General features: G+C 38.6%; 1 protein-coding gene across 2 annotated transcripts in view; it reads left to right on the plus strand.

Moving 5' to 3' along the window:
* Positions 1–333: 333 nt before the first annotated feature.
* The window catches only part of GPBP1L1 (GC-rich promoter binding protein 1 like 1), a 31,229-nt gene continuing 14,753 nt past the window's right edge, over positions 334–16,809 (plus strand). Inside the window, exons 1-2 of one of the 2 annotated variants that reach the window (XM_063139659.1) lie at positions 334–476; positions 15,846–16,714. The gene's annotated coding sequence lies outside the window, so the exon portion shown is untranslated. Of the gene's footprint in view, positions 477–11,169; positions 11,225–15,843; positions 16,715–16,809 lie in introns of those variants that run through there. The other variant, XM_063139651.1, reaches the window with a different exon arrangement.

Here is a 16,809-nt window from a genome sequence, read left to right on the forward strand (position 1 = left end):
AGACTAGCAAGTGGAGAATGGGCGGGATTGAAGGAGAACCGCGCAGGATTACGGAAGTAGCAGTTGCAGGTTGATTTGCTTGTAGCCTCGGATAACAACAAACAGGAGGATGTACACTCACGCATGCGCAGAATAGAAATGGTGGACTTGAGCGAGCGCCCTGTAAAGCCTTTGCCTGCCTTGGTGAGTGAGAGCGCGAGCCGCCGAAAGCGAGTACGCGTGCGCCCTACACTTGGCACGGACTGGGCCAGGTGGGTGTGTTTCTCCCCTCTTCACCCCCTCCCCTCGCGTGAGTAGCCCCGCCCCCTCCGGCCCCCGGCCGGGCAGGGCCGGGCAGCCATTTTGGGCAGAGCTTTGTTATGATTCGGTCTGGGGAACTCAAGCTACACAGAGAGTGAGGGGGGCGAGTTGGGGCCTGGTCCGGTGAGCACGGCCTTGTGTGGAGAAAAGGGAAGAGGAGCTAGACTTCAGGTGGCGTTGAACAGAAAACTGAGGTAGAGAGTGAGCAGGGGCAAGCCTCGAGCAGGCAAGGGGGCGGGAGTGTAAATAAGTGCATCTTCGGGCGCAGGAATTGGGGGAGAAAAACGAAAGTATGGCTGAGGGGCCGCTCTTAGAAATAAAGAGTGAGAGGCCAGTTTGGGGCAGTTGTCGAAGAGCGGCTGCGGAAATGTTTGGGGAAGAGCATTTGGGATAGGGGCTTGGTAGTGGTTTGGCGGAAGGTGACGACAGCAAAGAGGGTAGTTGGGGGACCCACTTTGGGGTGTCTGCCTGGACAAATGGGGTCTGAAGGAGAAGGGTATAGTGTTAGGAGATCTAGAAACGGGAGGTGTACGGGAGTGGGTGGGGAGGATCAGCTGGGCTGAAGACTTGGGTAAAGAAAGGAGACTACGCTAGGCCTCGGAGTGCAAAGTTGAGTGGGGTAGGGTGGTCAGGGCAGACCAGTGTGTGATTTGGAAGATAGGTGGGAAAGGTGTTTGTAAAGGAAGTCATGAGGGGTGAAGTGGATTCTGGGTTGAAGTGCGGATATAAGTAGGGAAGAAACGATCACAACTTCAATGGAAGAAGGGATTGTTGTGGGATTGGAATGCGCGGGACTTGATGGCAAGAGGTAGGAACTATAGTGGTTGGAGAGGAGAATCTTTGGGGTGTTGTAGAGCGCAGGTTTTTTGTGGCGTACGAAGAATTGGCCTTTCGGGGTGGGATGGTGTATACTGGCTTGTAGTGGGACAACTTGTAAGGAACTAGAAACAGAAAAGCGGGATAAACTGAGAATGTATTGGTAGAATTTATCTCAGGGTGATTTACTATGGAGCAGTTTCATTTTCTTTTTCCAAAACCCAGTGTTCAAGAACAAATGTGTCTTGGACTTGGTAATTATCTCTTGCCTTCGGTGCAGCGAGAGCCAGTGCCGACTGCCCTGTAAAATCTAGCATAGTTCTTGCTGAGCAGGCTGAAAAGTAAGGGGGTTGACTTGTGGGTGTGTTTATAGGGAAGCACAAATAGAGTATCGTGAATGAAGGAAGGCTTTAGAGTTGTGTAATACTGAAGTCTTTGATCCCAGAAACATTTTAGCTATATATACACTTGGGGGGTGGGGATGGTTTTGTAGTAGTGTCAGTTTCCGGCGGCATTCATAGAGGTTTCTGCTTTTGAATAAAATATGCATTTCAGGTTTGTTTCCTGGGTAAGTATGGATGAAAGTGCAAAGTTAAATAGGATTGCAGGGGAAATGGTTTTGCTGCTTAATAGTTGTTTTATCTACCTTACATTGACATTATTTGGGACATAGCAAGATCTATGTATACCCTGTATGCTGAGAATGGTTTGAAGAAAATGGAACAACACTTAACTATTGGAGAGATTGCATTGAAGTCGTACAACACCACTGTAATAAGAATTTGTGTCTTATTTTGCATGTTTACTAATTCTAAAAGGTGGGGTGTAAGATAGAAATCCTTTTGTTTGGAATATCAGTACTGTTGATCTTTTAAATAAAATAGAAAATAAGGATCCCAATGACTGGTGTTCTCTCAGTGATCATTGCTGGGGAAAGGAGAAGAGCTAAATATATTTTGGAAAGGGAAAATAATTTTGAAATTATTTTGATACGTATTTCCATTTAGCTAGATATGTATTAAATTTGTGTAAACTTGTACAATATTGCATGGGACACTAAGGCTGCAATCCTATTCATGATTACCTGGAAGTAAGTCCCATTGAAGTTCATGTGAATTATTTCTGAGTAGTCATGAACAGGATTGCAATGTTGGTGAATGTGAGTTATGTGAATGTGTGAGTAGGTTAAGGTTTAGCTTTACACCTTAATGAATACTAGATAAAGCGCCATAACCTTCTTGCAAAATAATAGTAAATATGATTGGGGGGTATTTATGAGACTTAAGTTTAAGTGTTGAGTTCTTCATCTTTTGTCATACTTTGCAGTTACAAAAAGTGAAAATAACAGTAGAAAGTTGTGAAATTCTATGGAATGTTAACATTGATTTTTTTTAAAGTGTTTTTTGTCTGCCCAACTATTTTCAGTAACATAAGATGCAATCCTAAACACACTTACCAGGGAATAAGGCCTATTAAAAATCATGGTCCTTTTTCTGTGCAGGCATGCATAAGATCGAACTGTTATGCTACAGTCCTATGCACAATTACGTGGGTTAAGTCCAATTGAGCACAGTGGGGCTTAACTTCAGAGTAAACATGTATAGGATTGCTCTCTTGTTTTTAAGAACTACCTGAGTTAAATTAAAATGTTCTGTTTGTAGTGAGGTTTATCACAAAACTGGGCTCTTTTGGAAACTGTTAGTACTGGTGTACATTTTCTTTTGTGGATGTCCACATATGATTCTCACACATAGAATCATAGAATAGTAGAGTTGGAAGGGGGCTATAAGGCCATCGAGTCCAACCCCCTGCTCAATGCAGGAATCCACCTTAAAGCATCCCTGACAGATGGTTGTCCAGCTGCCTCTTGTGGGAGAACCCACAACCTTCTTAGGTTACTGGTTCCATTGTACTGCTCTAACAGTCAGGAAGTTTTTCCTGATGTCCAGCTGGAATCTGGCTTCCTGTAACTTGAGCACATTATTCCGTGTCCACTCTGGAATGATCGAGAAGAGATCCTGGCCCTCCTCTGTGTGACAACTTTTCAAGTATTTGAAGAGTGCTATCCTCTCAATCTTCTCTTATCCAGGCTAAACATGCCCAGTTCTTTCAGTTTCTCCTCATAGGGCTTTGTTTCCAGATCCCTGATCATCCTCGTTGTCCTCCTCTGAACATGCTCCAGCTTGTCTGCATCCTTCTTGAAGTGTGGTGCCCAGAACTAGACGCAATACTCAAGATGAGGCCTAACCAGGGCCGAATAGAGGGGAACCAGTACCTTGCGCAATTTGGAAGCTATTTGCTTTTTTTGCAGCCACATCACACTGTTGGCTCATATTCAGCTTGTGATGTTGAGTGATAGCGCTTCTTGTTTTACAGGTGGCTTTCCTGTCATCAGTTTAGTAATTGATATAGTGCACAAATGTAATGTGTATAGACTTTGCATGTAGGTGTTAATTTCCACACATAGTTCTCAAAATGTTTTTGCAAAGGCAAGTGAAGATAATCTTCCCTTTGCAGGTGGCATACCTTCTACCAGAAGAGTAGTTCAAACACTAAATGTTTCATAGTAAATCGGCCATGGAGCTAGAAATGGAGTGGAAATCAGTTTCTACTTTGTTAACACAGTTATTTAGTTTCTTAAATATACTTTAATTTTTGTACCTACTGAGTTAAATTGAGGAAGGAATAGACTCTTCCATAAAGAAGATTAGTTCCTAAATTCCTTGTTTGTCCCTGTGATTCCACTTCCCATGGAAAGAGAGAAGGTCATTTCCCCAACTCTACAAGAAGAACCCTGGGATATTCCTATATATGACTCCCAGTGGGAAAATACAATTATTCTAGTTAGAAAATATGTACTTTATGTATTGTATATTCTCTCAGTTCAAAAATATCTAATGCTGGCTTCTTATGAGAATGGGTGGATTCACATAACACGCTAATTCACCTAGTGTGGGTTATTGTTGAACTGTAGGTTATTGTGTTGTCTGAAGGCAGCACATTTTCCACAGGATTGCTCATTAGCCATGCAGTGTGGCTTGTTAACCACCCATGGATTCTCAACTTGAGTTGTTCGGGGGAAATAAACCATAGTTCAACCCTATATAAAATGTGCTGCATTCAGACAAGGTGATAATCCACCCTGCGGAAAATGCACCGTGTTCAGACAACAAAATAACCCATGGTGGGTTATTGTGTGAACCAGTCAATTGGTCATCTGTCTCTTTGATTCTAAAAAAAGATGTGGCTCACTCTATTCATAACAAAACTTAAAAGGGAGTGGGGCTACCAGATAATTAAGAGAAATTGTGTGAAAAATGAAAGCCAGTATTTATTCAGTTAAATGGAACAGAGACTTTACTCACTGTACTCTTTTATTATTTAGAATTTTTAAAATACGTAATGTTATATGCAATTTATGTAGTTATTTCATTTGCTTAATTTTTTGAATGTACATCGAGATTAGCATTTTACAACTGTGTATGTAAATAGGGGAAGTAGTAATTCTAGTTCAGATGTAGCTGAATTGCAAAAAAAAATGCCTAGCTGAGTAAAATGGCTGACTTGTTTTCAGTTGGTTGGATATGACATTTTGGAATACCTTGAAGAAGCTTGGGCAGACTATATTTAGTTGAGCAGTGTAGTGCTCTGCTTCAGTTTTTTTAAAAAGGAAACTCAAAGCAACTTATTCACAATGTATATACATAAATGATTTGATCTCCAAATTAGTATTGTAGTACAGGTGCTTGCTACATCAAGATTAGAACTTAACCAGCTAAATGCTATTTATTTATTACATTTTTATACTGCCCAATAGCTGAAGCTCTCTGGGCGGTTCACAAAATAACTTTTTTTCATTCATTGTTATTTATTACGGTCACAGACCAGCAAAATCAACACCAAAACATACAAAGGATAGATAAAAAGTGACATAAAAACAAAATACAGCTTGGTGAGTTGCTTCTCTCAGAAGGATTGCAATGTTATTTTTCTAATTTGCATTGAGGTCATGAGAAACTTAGAGACCCTTTCAGTAATATGGGAGGACACATCCCTTAAACAGATTAATACCAGCGTTGTGGGGCTATATCCAGAAAAGGCTGTTAATAAAGGAAAGATTAACTTTTTTCTGCATTCCTCGTACATGTTACAATGCAAAATGACATGTTCAACAGATTCTATTGCTCCAGAACCACAGGGACATATCCGTTCATTAAGTGGGATCTTACTAAATCGTCCTTCTAGTAATGCTGATGGCAACACATTAAAGCGAGCAAGGGTAAATGCTCTCCTATACTTGGGAATGGTTAAAGCATACAGATATGAAGCTGCAGTGAGCCCGTAGATATTAAAATTATTGTAGAGCAGTGGAGAGCAAGATTTGTTAGCAGCAGTTCTTAAATGCTGTAGATCTAAATCTATTAAGTCTTTGAACAACAAGAGATTGGGCCTTCTGGAGCCCATAGTTGCTTACAACTTCCACAGAGAAGCCCAGCCGAAGTAGCTTCTTCTCCATCTCTCTCATTCAACAAGTGACATAGGAATCTGAGAGCAGTAAAAAGAGATAGCTACCAGGAGCTGTAAGGAAATGTAGCCGCAGCCACCATTTAAAGGCCTCGATCCATGCCTTGCATTCAACTGATCTAATACCCACTTCCAGATAAATAGCTGCGTTCCCCACACAGGAAGGGAGGCCCAGTAGTTTTCTAAGAAATACAGATTGGACTCTGTATAGCCGAAGCTCTCTGGGCAGTTCACAAAATAACTTAAATACCTTGGCAGTAGAGATGTAAAATTTCCGGAAATTTTGAAGCCATGGAAAAAAACCGGGTTTTTTCCCTGGGGTTTCGGGGAAAACAGAAATTTCCGGGAAAATTGAAATAATGCAATATTAGCACTTTTTACAGATCAAAAGTCACTTTGTTACTTTAGGAACATAAAATGTAATTATGTCCAAATTGGTTTGGCATGAAATAATTACATTTGATATATTAAAAGTACAGTGTATTCAAACAATTATTACGAACTAATCTACTTTTCTTCTTTTTTTACCTTTTTGGTAACAAATGGAGCTACAAGCTCCTGAACTGTTAGGAACCTCTTTGGTTTTGCCAGTTTATGAGGAGCAGCCAAAAGAATTTAAAAACAACAGAGGAAACCCTCAATATTAGTAACAAAGAAAATTATGTCTCTGCTAGTCCTCCACAGTGTCAAGCGGACATAAAGCACCCATTCCCATAAAAAGAACTAAGAAAAAGGGGGGTACCAAGATTCAATGGATATGCATGAAATTTAATCAGACTCCTTTTCTGAGCTATAGCCATCACTATCACTATCAGTCTCTGCTTCAGTGGCAGTGCCCCCTAGAGGCAGAAATGCATCTTGCTCTTGCATTTGAGAGTTGTAGTCTCAGTTTGCAACATAGGACTTACTTGTCCTCAGTGCACAGAAATTGTAATCTAATACTGTATATATTTTTTAGAAATTATTTGGAGAAGTAAACATCTGAACACCTTGTCTTAAATGTTTTATTCATCATGCTAAAATAAAACATCCCATAATTCATTTTTATTCTTTTTTTTTCAATTTTTCAGAAAAGCAATAAAAAAGGCTTGCTTGGCATTAAAACTTTCTACTTTGTTTATGGATATATACTTCATTATGATGATCTGCACCATTTATGTACATAGAGAAAATGTGAAGAGCATTCATCAATTAATGTGGATTCAGCAACCAGTATATCAGCTTTGGTTAGGCAACTCAAGGTTCAGATTTCAGCTAGCTTATTGGTGAAATTGCATACTTCACAATGATGTCAAGAGTGATGCATCTTTTGTTTTAGTGTACAAAAGGCCAAATGTATTTGTGTTACCTACAGTTCTTCATGTTTCATAGAGATTTCTGTGGTAGAAAGTGAAGTATAAAACTGCTAGTGTGAAATGCTTGTTGGGTTGGATATGTGTGTGTGTTGCAAGACACCCCTAGAAAGGGTGCAGAGCATCCCTTTGCATTTTCTGTATAAAATTACACACATACTGTGTAGAGTTGCTGTTGGTGGAGACTGTGTCAGGGATGGTGGGTGAATTTTGCCCTCAGCACTGCATTGTCCCAAATGCATTTCATTTTCCGATGAATGACTGGTGGTCATTCACACTTAGGAATCATTGGATTAGGGTAAAATCTGTTGATCCTTCCAATGACTGTTGACAATGTCATAAATTGCAGCATGTTTATTTGCATTAGTTCCATATAAATCCACATGAGCTGCTGAGAATTGAGCCAGATATTCATCTGAGCAGTTCTACCTTTTCATCTACATATTCCCCACTAGGGTTCAGTTTGGAAATTTAATGCTGTCCTAGGAACTGGCTGTTATATAGGACTGATAGTACTATTTAACCAATTGTAACAAGGTTAGATGTGCCACACCCAAACTGTCAACAGTTAATTGTCTAGCCGCCCTTAATTCATGCCTGTCACTTATAACTAAGCTATAACACTAAATAAAATGTAACTTAACAGTGTAATCTATATGTAAATATTTTGGGTATGTGAGTGGATGAGAAAGATAGAGCTATGGAAAGCTAACTTAATTTTCATGGGGGCAGACTTTGGAAATCCCCATTATGCTCTTAAACGTCTACAAGGATGCTTCCCCCCTTTGCATATTGATAAAACATTTTAATTAAGAGTCGTGTCTCTCATTAGAGGGGAAGGTAAGTAGCCTTAGGATAACCAGCTAGTCTTGACAGAGTAAAATGCCTTAGTCCCAAATGTCAATAGTCTAGACCAGTACTTTCAAGTTATGTTCCAAGCCTGGGGTTTCTTGGAAGCTCATCAGGGATTTTTTTCAATGTCAAGATTAGTAAGAGTGGACAGACTTTCCTGAGAAATAGCATGCCTACACTATCCAATTTTCTCAGCACTTAGTAGCTGTAGTGGAGTTGTGGGTATATTTGAAGGTACAATATTAGGGATAACTTTGAGGTCCAACAGCCTTGGTCAGTTCCCTGTGTAGATTGAATTTGCACTCTTAAAATATTTATTTTATTGCACACCAATTTGCATTACTAGACTGCTTAACAAGTTCAAAATAAAATAGAAATACAATGTTCAAAATAATAAAAACATAAAAATAGAAATGACAAACTAAAACGTGGACTATTTAATAAAAATAAAATTAGGAAACTACCAATGTTCAAACTTTCAAGCAGCTCTTAAAACCAAATATTTTTGCCTTGCGTATAAAAGATGTCAACATTGGTAGCAGGCAGACCTCTCTTGGGCAAGAATTTAAAAGGTAGGGAATTGCCAATGAAAACACTCTTTAGTTTCCACTTACTGCACCAATGATGGAGAAAGGCCTCAGATGAGTGTCTTAGTAGATGGGTGGATTGATATGGGAGCAGGTATCCTAAGTTATCCAGAGTTTTAAAGGTTAAAACCATTATGGAATGAGCTTGGAAACCTTGGCAGTGCAATTGCATTAACACAAGCAAGATCAGATCTCACCTGGTTTCTGTTAGCACTCTAGCCACAATGTTCCAGGTTGGGGCAGGGAAGGCAACCTGGTATCTTCCAGTTACTTTACATTACAATTCATCACCCCTGACCATTGGCCATGCTGGAGGGCACCAGACTTCCTACCCCATTCTAGATTTAGCTGCAGTTTCCAAAGTCTCTTCAAAAGCAGCCCCATGTAAAAGTTGTCCAAGTAGTCCAGTCTAGCAAATACCAAGGCATTCTCTAGGTTATCTCTGTCAACAAGTAGTGTGCTAATATAGCTCATTCACTTTGGTCTTTCATTTGCACAAGCAAGTAAGCACAGAATACAAAGTAGTTGTAAATAAAACATACACAACTGCACTCAGAGCAGGCAACTACTAGAAATAAACTTTTTGGGAAGACACTGGTACTTTTTGTTCAGCTAGATTTTTCTCTCTACTCTAAGAAATGGAAAAACTAAATATTGCTGAAACATATTTTGCAATTTGATAATAGATTTGCAGTGTGTGGTATCTTTAATTTGCTGCAAAGCAAAATCTCATCCTGAACCTACATGCTATTTATTGCTTTGGCTCTGTCAGACAGAAATTGCTTTTTTTCTAGGGTTGAGAATTCTGTATTTAGTAATGAAAGTTGACTAAGCAAACAAGAAGAAATCCCAGAATCAAATATTCATTTTTATATAATGGCTGTGCCCACAGAAAACAATATGCCAGGATTGCTGGCTTAACCTGGTTTACTATGAATGTGTAGTGTGTTAGTGCACGCAGCTCATTCACTTTGTTCCTTCCTTTGCACAAGAAAGGAAATGCTTTGCAGGGTTTGTTGCTCCCAAGCAAGCCTGGGATTCATATGATACTAATATTATTTATTTATTACATTTCTATACCGCCCAATAGCCGGAGCTCTCCATTTTTTTTTAATGGATAGAATAAACTAGGGTCTGTTGTTGGCTTACCAATGCTAACTTATTTAGGAGCAAAAAAACTAGGAAATGCAACACTGTCCATTTCTGGCTTGCTTTGCTCACTTGAAGTGGGGAACAAACAAGAGATTTCCATTATAAAGTTGTGTTACAATTATCTTGGCTATCATTAATGTTTGTCATAATCCCTTCTTCCGGATAGTCTGGCATAGTTATTTGCATTATGTATTACCATTTGAATTATGCTCCTGACATGTGTATGTTGGTGGCAGGGATGGTGTAATTCAGATTATGGTACTGGCAAGTTCAGATGCATAGGCTGGGAGCTCTACTCAGTGAAGCCAGGCCACCCCCGAGTCTCTGCTGATTGCCTTGTACTTGCGGCTCTGCCATTCGATCCTGCTGCTGACATATGCACATTCTGCATTATCAGTGCAGGCAGTCTGTCTGCCAGTGAGTAAGTGGTGGCCAGTGGCTGTTACCAAGGGGGCAATGAGAGAAGTTTGTCATAGGCCCCCAAAACCTAGAGCTCTGCCTGCCTCTCCAGTCAGGTAGGAAATGGTTAATTGACTAGAGAAGTGTGAAAAATTCAAACCATTTTCACTACGTCTCTCTCTCAGGAAGAAAAAAATTCAGAAAGCGCATGTTCAACCACTGACATGGCAAGGTGCAGGGTTATGTTGCAGTTCCTCTATAAGATGTAGCAGAAACAATTGCAGTGCCCTTTGAACCTTGATGCACAACTTCTAGTGGAATCTACTCAGGTTACCAAATACTTTCAGTGATAGACCTACAGGCAGCCTCTAAGCTAAATAAACCCTAGCTGAACACTGATGTGAAGTAAACATGCAGCAAAGCCCAGTCTTTAGGATGATATACATGTTACTACAATACAGTCTTTTATCAAGAAATTATATTTCTCCTGTTTTCTTATTTGTACAGTGTCATCTTCAGAATATGTACATTCTTGAATAGCCAGAGTAAATGAATGAATTATTTTATTAAACATTTATTTCCTGCTTTTCGTCCTCGAGGGGAATTTAAAGTGCCATACAGCATACAGATACAAACAATCAAGACAATATCAAACAGCATGATAACATACTATAATAATAGAATCAACAAACAGAGATGATAGTTTCAGTCAAAGGCCTCTTTAAAGAACAAGTCCTTCACAAGGACCATACAGACCACTCTAGGATGGGCATTCCAGAACTTTGGCACCGCAACCAAAAAGGCGTACTTCTCATGCCCGCTTGCTGAACCTCATTTGGCAGGGAAAATCAAATGGCCTCAGAGGTGTATGGAATAATGTAGTCTTTGATGTACCTAGGACTCAAATGGTTTAGGCAGTGACCAGATACGTTTTGTTTACCCCATTTCATTTTCAGAATGTACTTAAATGGACAAAGTATTTTGAATCAGTGTACTCTTGACATAGATCCTTTTAGAACAACCAAGAGGACATCAATTTACTACTTCACCTTAGTTATTTGCTGGGCTATATGACATACATTAGAGAAGTGTTTTAGTTTTCAGAAGTGAAATTCAGACCTTGGTAGATGGAGTAACATCTAAGTATTATGCAGAAAGCATTAAATGCTATTTGTTCTTTTTATTTTAATGGATATTCTGTAACCCTGTTACTGTGATTCAAGACCTGTAATTTCTGCCAAGGTGATATATCACAAGACTTGGCATTTGTGTTTGATCTAAAACAAATTGCAGCATGTGTGGCCAGATACAAATTAGTCATAGCTTTACTAGCTGGTAGGCTTCATTAATTAGAGACATCTCAGTAGCGAGGGTGATTTTGGTAAACAGTAAAATTTCAAGCTTCCTCAAGAGTTCTTCTGAACTGGATTTTAGGAACTGCTTTAATTGAAGTATTTATTTCCTGATAAAATGGGTGCCTCTGCATATGGACACACCTTTCTTTTTTCAGAAAGGCAACACATCAGCCATTGATTTAGATGATTTGTAAGAAGGCTTTGTACCTCAGCTTCTCAGGTCTTGATTTTTCATTTACTAAATGTGAAAAGATCTGCATGAGTTTTTTTTTCTTTCCTGTTCATCATGTTTTCTTAAATTCTTCAACTGTTCAGAAACTTGAATGGGTGGATGGGGGAATGATAAAGCTGTATGCAGAATTGATATTTAGAAACAGGGTCATTAAAGGTAATTTGCACATAAATAGAGGATTGTATTCAATGTTAGTAGGATGATACATTGAAATGAATGAGACTTAAAGTAGACTAACAATGGGTACAACTCAAATCTAGGAATGGGCTTTGCCTTAAGATTTTTCTTTTCGTAATACATTCATCCTAGGTAAAAAGTTGAAAAACTTGACAATTCTGAATTTTAAATGTATTACTCAGTTTTGGATGTTTCTAAAATGTTTGGAAAAGGAGAAGATGGTGATGATACTGGAAAGTTTTCAAAGACTTTCTTCCAAGAGAAGTGGGCTGATATAGGAATTGAGTGGATGTTTAAGATAAAGTTTATTTATTTATTTATAAATAAATAAAGTGGGCTGATATAGGAATTGAGTGGATGTTTAAGATAAAGTTGATGAGTATTCCTGACTTTATAACAGGGACTTGCCAATACATCTGGTGTTGCTTGGGCCCCCTAAGATATATGTCTGCAAGGTAATCATCTTAAAGTAGTAGGCCAATGCTAGGCCTGTGAGTTAACTTTTAAACAAATTAAATTTGTTTCTTTCCACCCAGCCCCTCACTCTCACAACAACCCCACAAGGTAGGCTGGTGGTAGGCCTGTGAGGTAACTTTAAAGCCTCCCCTTCCTCCCTCCCTCTTAAGGGCAAAGGCTGTGCACTTGCTTACCCCAGATTCTGAGAAAACAGCAATAATAGGATGGAGTGCTTTTGAGCATGTTTGGCTCCTGAAAGTCACACTGTTATATCTAGTTACAATTTTAAAACCACGCAGAGGGCGGGAGGAGGCACTGCAAATGGACGCAGCCCATTTATGTGGGTTGTTTCATTAAATGTGGAATTGGGTTGACTGCTCGACGCCAAACTTAGGTGTCGGGGTTGTGAAAGACACGCAGCAGCAACCTGACTATGCACCCACAATGGCCGCCAAAGGCCAGTAAGTCTGGCCTCCCACCCAAGGCATGCTCGGAGTTGTAGGCATAAGCCTTGGTTTTTATAAAATACTTTAAAAATACTTAAAACATGAATTCTATGTTTTTAGATTTTTCTGGTACATTGTACAACCAGACCTATCAGCATGCCAAATTTTGAGTTACTAACTCATCTGGAAGTGGGTAAACATTTCCGGACATACATCGCACACACATACTTTCGACTTTTTAGGTAGTGATGACATGTTTTTTGTTGTTAACAACTTTAGATCTCCCCCCCCCCCCCAAATGTAGCAAAATCCATTTTAATTATTTAAATCACTAGTGAGGAAAATTATTATTATTATTTATTATTATTATTTATTTATATAGCACCATCAATGTACATGGTGCTGTACAGAGTAAAACAGTAAATAGCAAGACTCTGCCGCATAGGCTTACATTCTAATAAAATCATAATAAAACAATACAATAATAAAACATGCTATTTAATCATCATTTTTAGTAGAAGTAGAGTATTGTTTAATGTAACCTTAATACATATTCAGAGATGTAGGTTTCGTTAGAAGGTAGATACATCCTAAGCAATTATTATGAATTGTTTTCAGATTAATTTTAATCAAAAATAGGATAATTTGCTCATTTTATTATTAAGGCATAACTAATTTATCAAGTCATACAGGATATAAACCAGTTCCAACAATTAATCATGATATTTTTGTCATGATGGGCCAGAATCAAACCCACCAAACAGGCTTTTAAATTCTACTAATAAGATATGTTTATTCTTCTGGTTAGTTTTCTTCTTCAAGAAACAACATGACCTAAAGTGCACATGGATTTTTGAATGGCTAACTGTTTCAGGTTTTAGATAAATGTAAAGTCATTTAAAAAATAAAATTTAGGCAATGGGGTCTCTTTTACAGCTTGCTGCTACCATTTCTCTTCTACAGTGGAAAATACATGCAGTATATGTCTCCGCAGGACTGCATGAATATGTTCTGTTCACTTCTGCTTTCAGTTTCTATTCCAGAATATAATTAGAAGTTGTATAATTAGTATTCATGATGATATCTTTGACTTGGGCTCTTTTTTATAATTGTTTAAAGAAAGTTTTGAAATCTGATTTAGATACAAACAAAATCAGATTTAAAATTCAAAAATCAATTTGTTAAAAAAACAAAACATTTATTTTTATCATCCCTGGTTGTAAACCAAAACATCTGGAGGGCATCAGGTTGCCCACTTTGACTGTGCTTTATTATTATATTATTTAATATAATAAATTAACATTTATATATTACTTTATTTGCTAAATAGGCATCAAGGCATAATATATAAAGATGTAGAATTTTAATAAATTGCATATTTTATTTCACACACGGGGCAAGTTGCATGTTACTGCCTAAGCATGGTGTTAAAATGCAAGGGGAGAAAGGAGAGATGGTTAATTCTTCCTTAGCAGCCAGACTTAACTAATATTGGGTCTGTGAAAATGACTGCATCAAGCAAAATATGGCTGAAACATTTCATTAAAATTGGGCATATTCCAGTTAAGTATGTCCATCTAGGAGCAGGTGGGGGTATTTAGTGTGTTTGACAGCAGGAGCCCTTGGATTTGTTGAATCCTCATCCATGTCCCACTCCGTTTTTCCACTGTTAGCCACCCCATTGTAAGCAACTCTGTTCTAAAATAGCTGTAGGAGATACCATTACATATGTTTGCATTTAATACACAATTTGGGTTTGAGACCCTATTCCTGTGCTATTCTTCTTTGCTTCTTCTTTCCTTATCATCTATTCTGGGGGCCCATCCCCCCATTTCCATACTACTTCTAACAGTTCAGATATTTATACAGCATATAAAATTAACTTTTTGTACTTCTTTAGTTTTTTTCACTAAATGTACGTAAGTCAAACATGTAAACTCAGATCTCCATCAATTTAGGGCAAACTTTTCTGGAAAACTGACATCCCTCTCTTGCACACTATCTTTGACCTTTTCCCCAATAACTGCAAAAGCCTTTTCTGCTTTTTGTCCTTGATTTATTTGCTTCAATTTAGGCTGAGGGACTCTGATCACCCAGTGGGCTTCATTGTTGAACAGAGATTTGAACCTGCTTTTGCCACATTAAAGCCAAAGAATCATAATGGCTCAACGCAGGTGGCAATCAATAACATAGATGATAGATTCTGAATGCAAGGTATGGTGCTCATACATTTCTTGATGTAGCTAAAATTGATGTATGTGGGTCCTTCAACAAACATGCAGTGTATTCTCGCCTAATAAGTGCTCTTGCTTAGGATGCCAGCCAGCTATGCGCTCCTCCAGGATGCTCAATATGCACATTCCCATTATTCCTTTCCAATTGACATTTAGCATTCCATAGCTATTGAGTGTACTTACTCCTAAATGGGTTTAGCTCCTCCCCCTAGATTATTACATATGTGTGTTTCCATAAACCACAAGTTTCCCCAAGCATGCTGATATAGTCCCTCTTGCTTCTTAGTGACCCTGATTTGAGTGCATTTCTGGTATGCACGGAGTTAGAGGGAGAGGTTCATATCTCTGTTTGGTTGCATGTTAATTGAGAAGGTGATGATTTCAGATCTGGATTTAATTAGGAAGAGTACTGCTGCCATGGGTCTAGCTAGAATAGTGAACTTCACTCTGGGAGGTCTTGAGTTGAATCTGACACAAAGCTTACTGAGTAGCCTTGATAAAATCAAATGACTAACCAGAGTGTGGGTTGAGTATGGGTTGAATCATAGATTGTCATTAGATGCAAACCCTGCACTGTGGTTTAACTGGGTTTTAACCACAAACGCAGGAAGGGAACACATGGATTGTTAGGTTGTGAACTGTGAGTTGTTTGTGGTTTGTGCAGGGTTCACTTGTCATGACAATCACAATTCAACAACAATGCATATTCAACCTTTATTCCAGCTTGGTCACTGTCTTAGCCCAACCTACTTCTCAAGGTTATTATGAAGATAAAATGAGGTGTTAGAAATAAGCAAACTTTGAAGTGAATGCTGAAAAGAATGTCAAGTGAAAACTAGAGAAGCTGGTCTTCTACATCATTTCAGTAGAAACAGAAGATAACATGGAAATCTTAATGTAATTTTGCTTTGGACTTCTTTTCCCCCCTATATTTACTCATGGGTATTTTTTTTCTCTTCAGAGAGTACTTCATGAATTCTACTCTTTTTGATGGAAGAAGACCGTCGCCCAAATGTGAACTCTTCATTATAATACATTTTTTCTCTCTCCTGCTCTAAAAAGAAAAAATCAAGTAGAAAGTTTTGGGAGAGATTGCTTTCTAGTCTGGTCCTTTACTTTTAGTTTTATTGGAAGCATAAATGGCAACAATAGAAAGGCAGAAATCATTGTGATTTTTGTATCTTCATCAAGTTGCTTTTAGTTCCTCATCAAAGAAACTTAAGTTACATGATGTGAAAAGACTTTCATAATACTGTTTTTAAGAATGTTAACACAACTTTTTTTAGCAACTGCAAAAGTGGTGAAGATGAGTCTTGCAATTTAGGACTTCTAGGAACAAAAATTTAACACACAGTGCCAGAATTTGCAAGACTTTTCAGTCTCTTGTCAGCCTCCTCACCCCCTGCTCCCCCCACCCCACAATTATTTGAAACGGATTTGTGGCAGAAGATGAACAGAGTGGATATGTGTTCACCATTAATCATGGTGTATTTCTGAATGTTGTACAGAGCTGACAAATACTTTTGTAATGTAATAGTTGTGTTACATAGCATTGTGACAACAGGAAAAAAATTAATGAGGTGAATGTGGTTGTGGCTTTCCAAAAATGCACACACCCTTTTAGGTATATTTTTTCTCATATGAGTGCAGAGAGCAATTAAGATGAGCAGCTAGAGGGGTGAGGGGTGCAGTCGGCACGAAGTGCGGCTTCTTGTGCTTCCTTTGGGACTCACCATTGCCACAAAGTTGGCATAGGTGCACCCTGAAGAAGGAAGGAACCTGGAGATCAAAGAAGTGCTCAAAGTGAGAGTGGACTGCAAAGGCCAAACTGGGTAAGTCATTGTGGGACTTTGCCTCTTTACAGTTTATGTAAGTACCCAATCTTGGCTTGTACACAGTGTGGAAGATTGCTAATAGAGATGGAAAT

The sequence above is a fragment of the Elgaria multicarinata genome, chromosome 1, assembly GCF_023053635.1.
Source record: "Elgaria multicarinata webbii isolate HBS135686 ecotype San Diego chromosome 1, rElgMul1.1.pri, whole genome shotgun sequence".
NCBI classification, from domain to species: domain Eukaryota; kingdom Metazoa; phylum Chordata; class Lepidosauria; order Squamata; family Anguidae; genus Elgaria; species Elgaria multicarinata.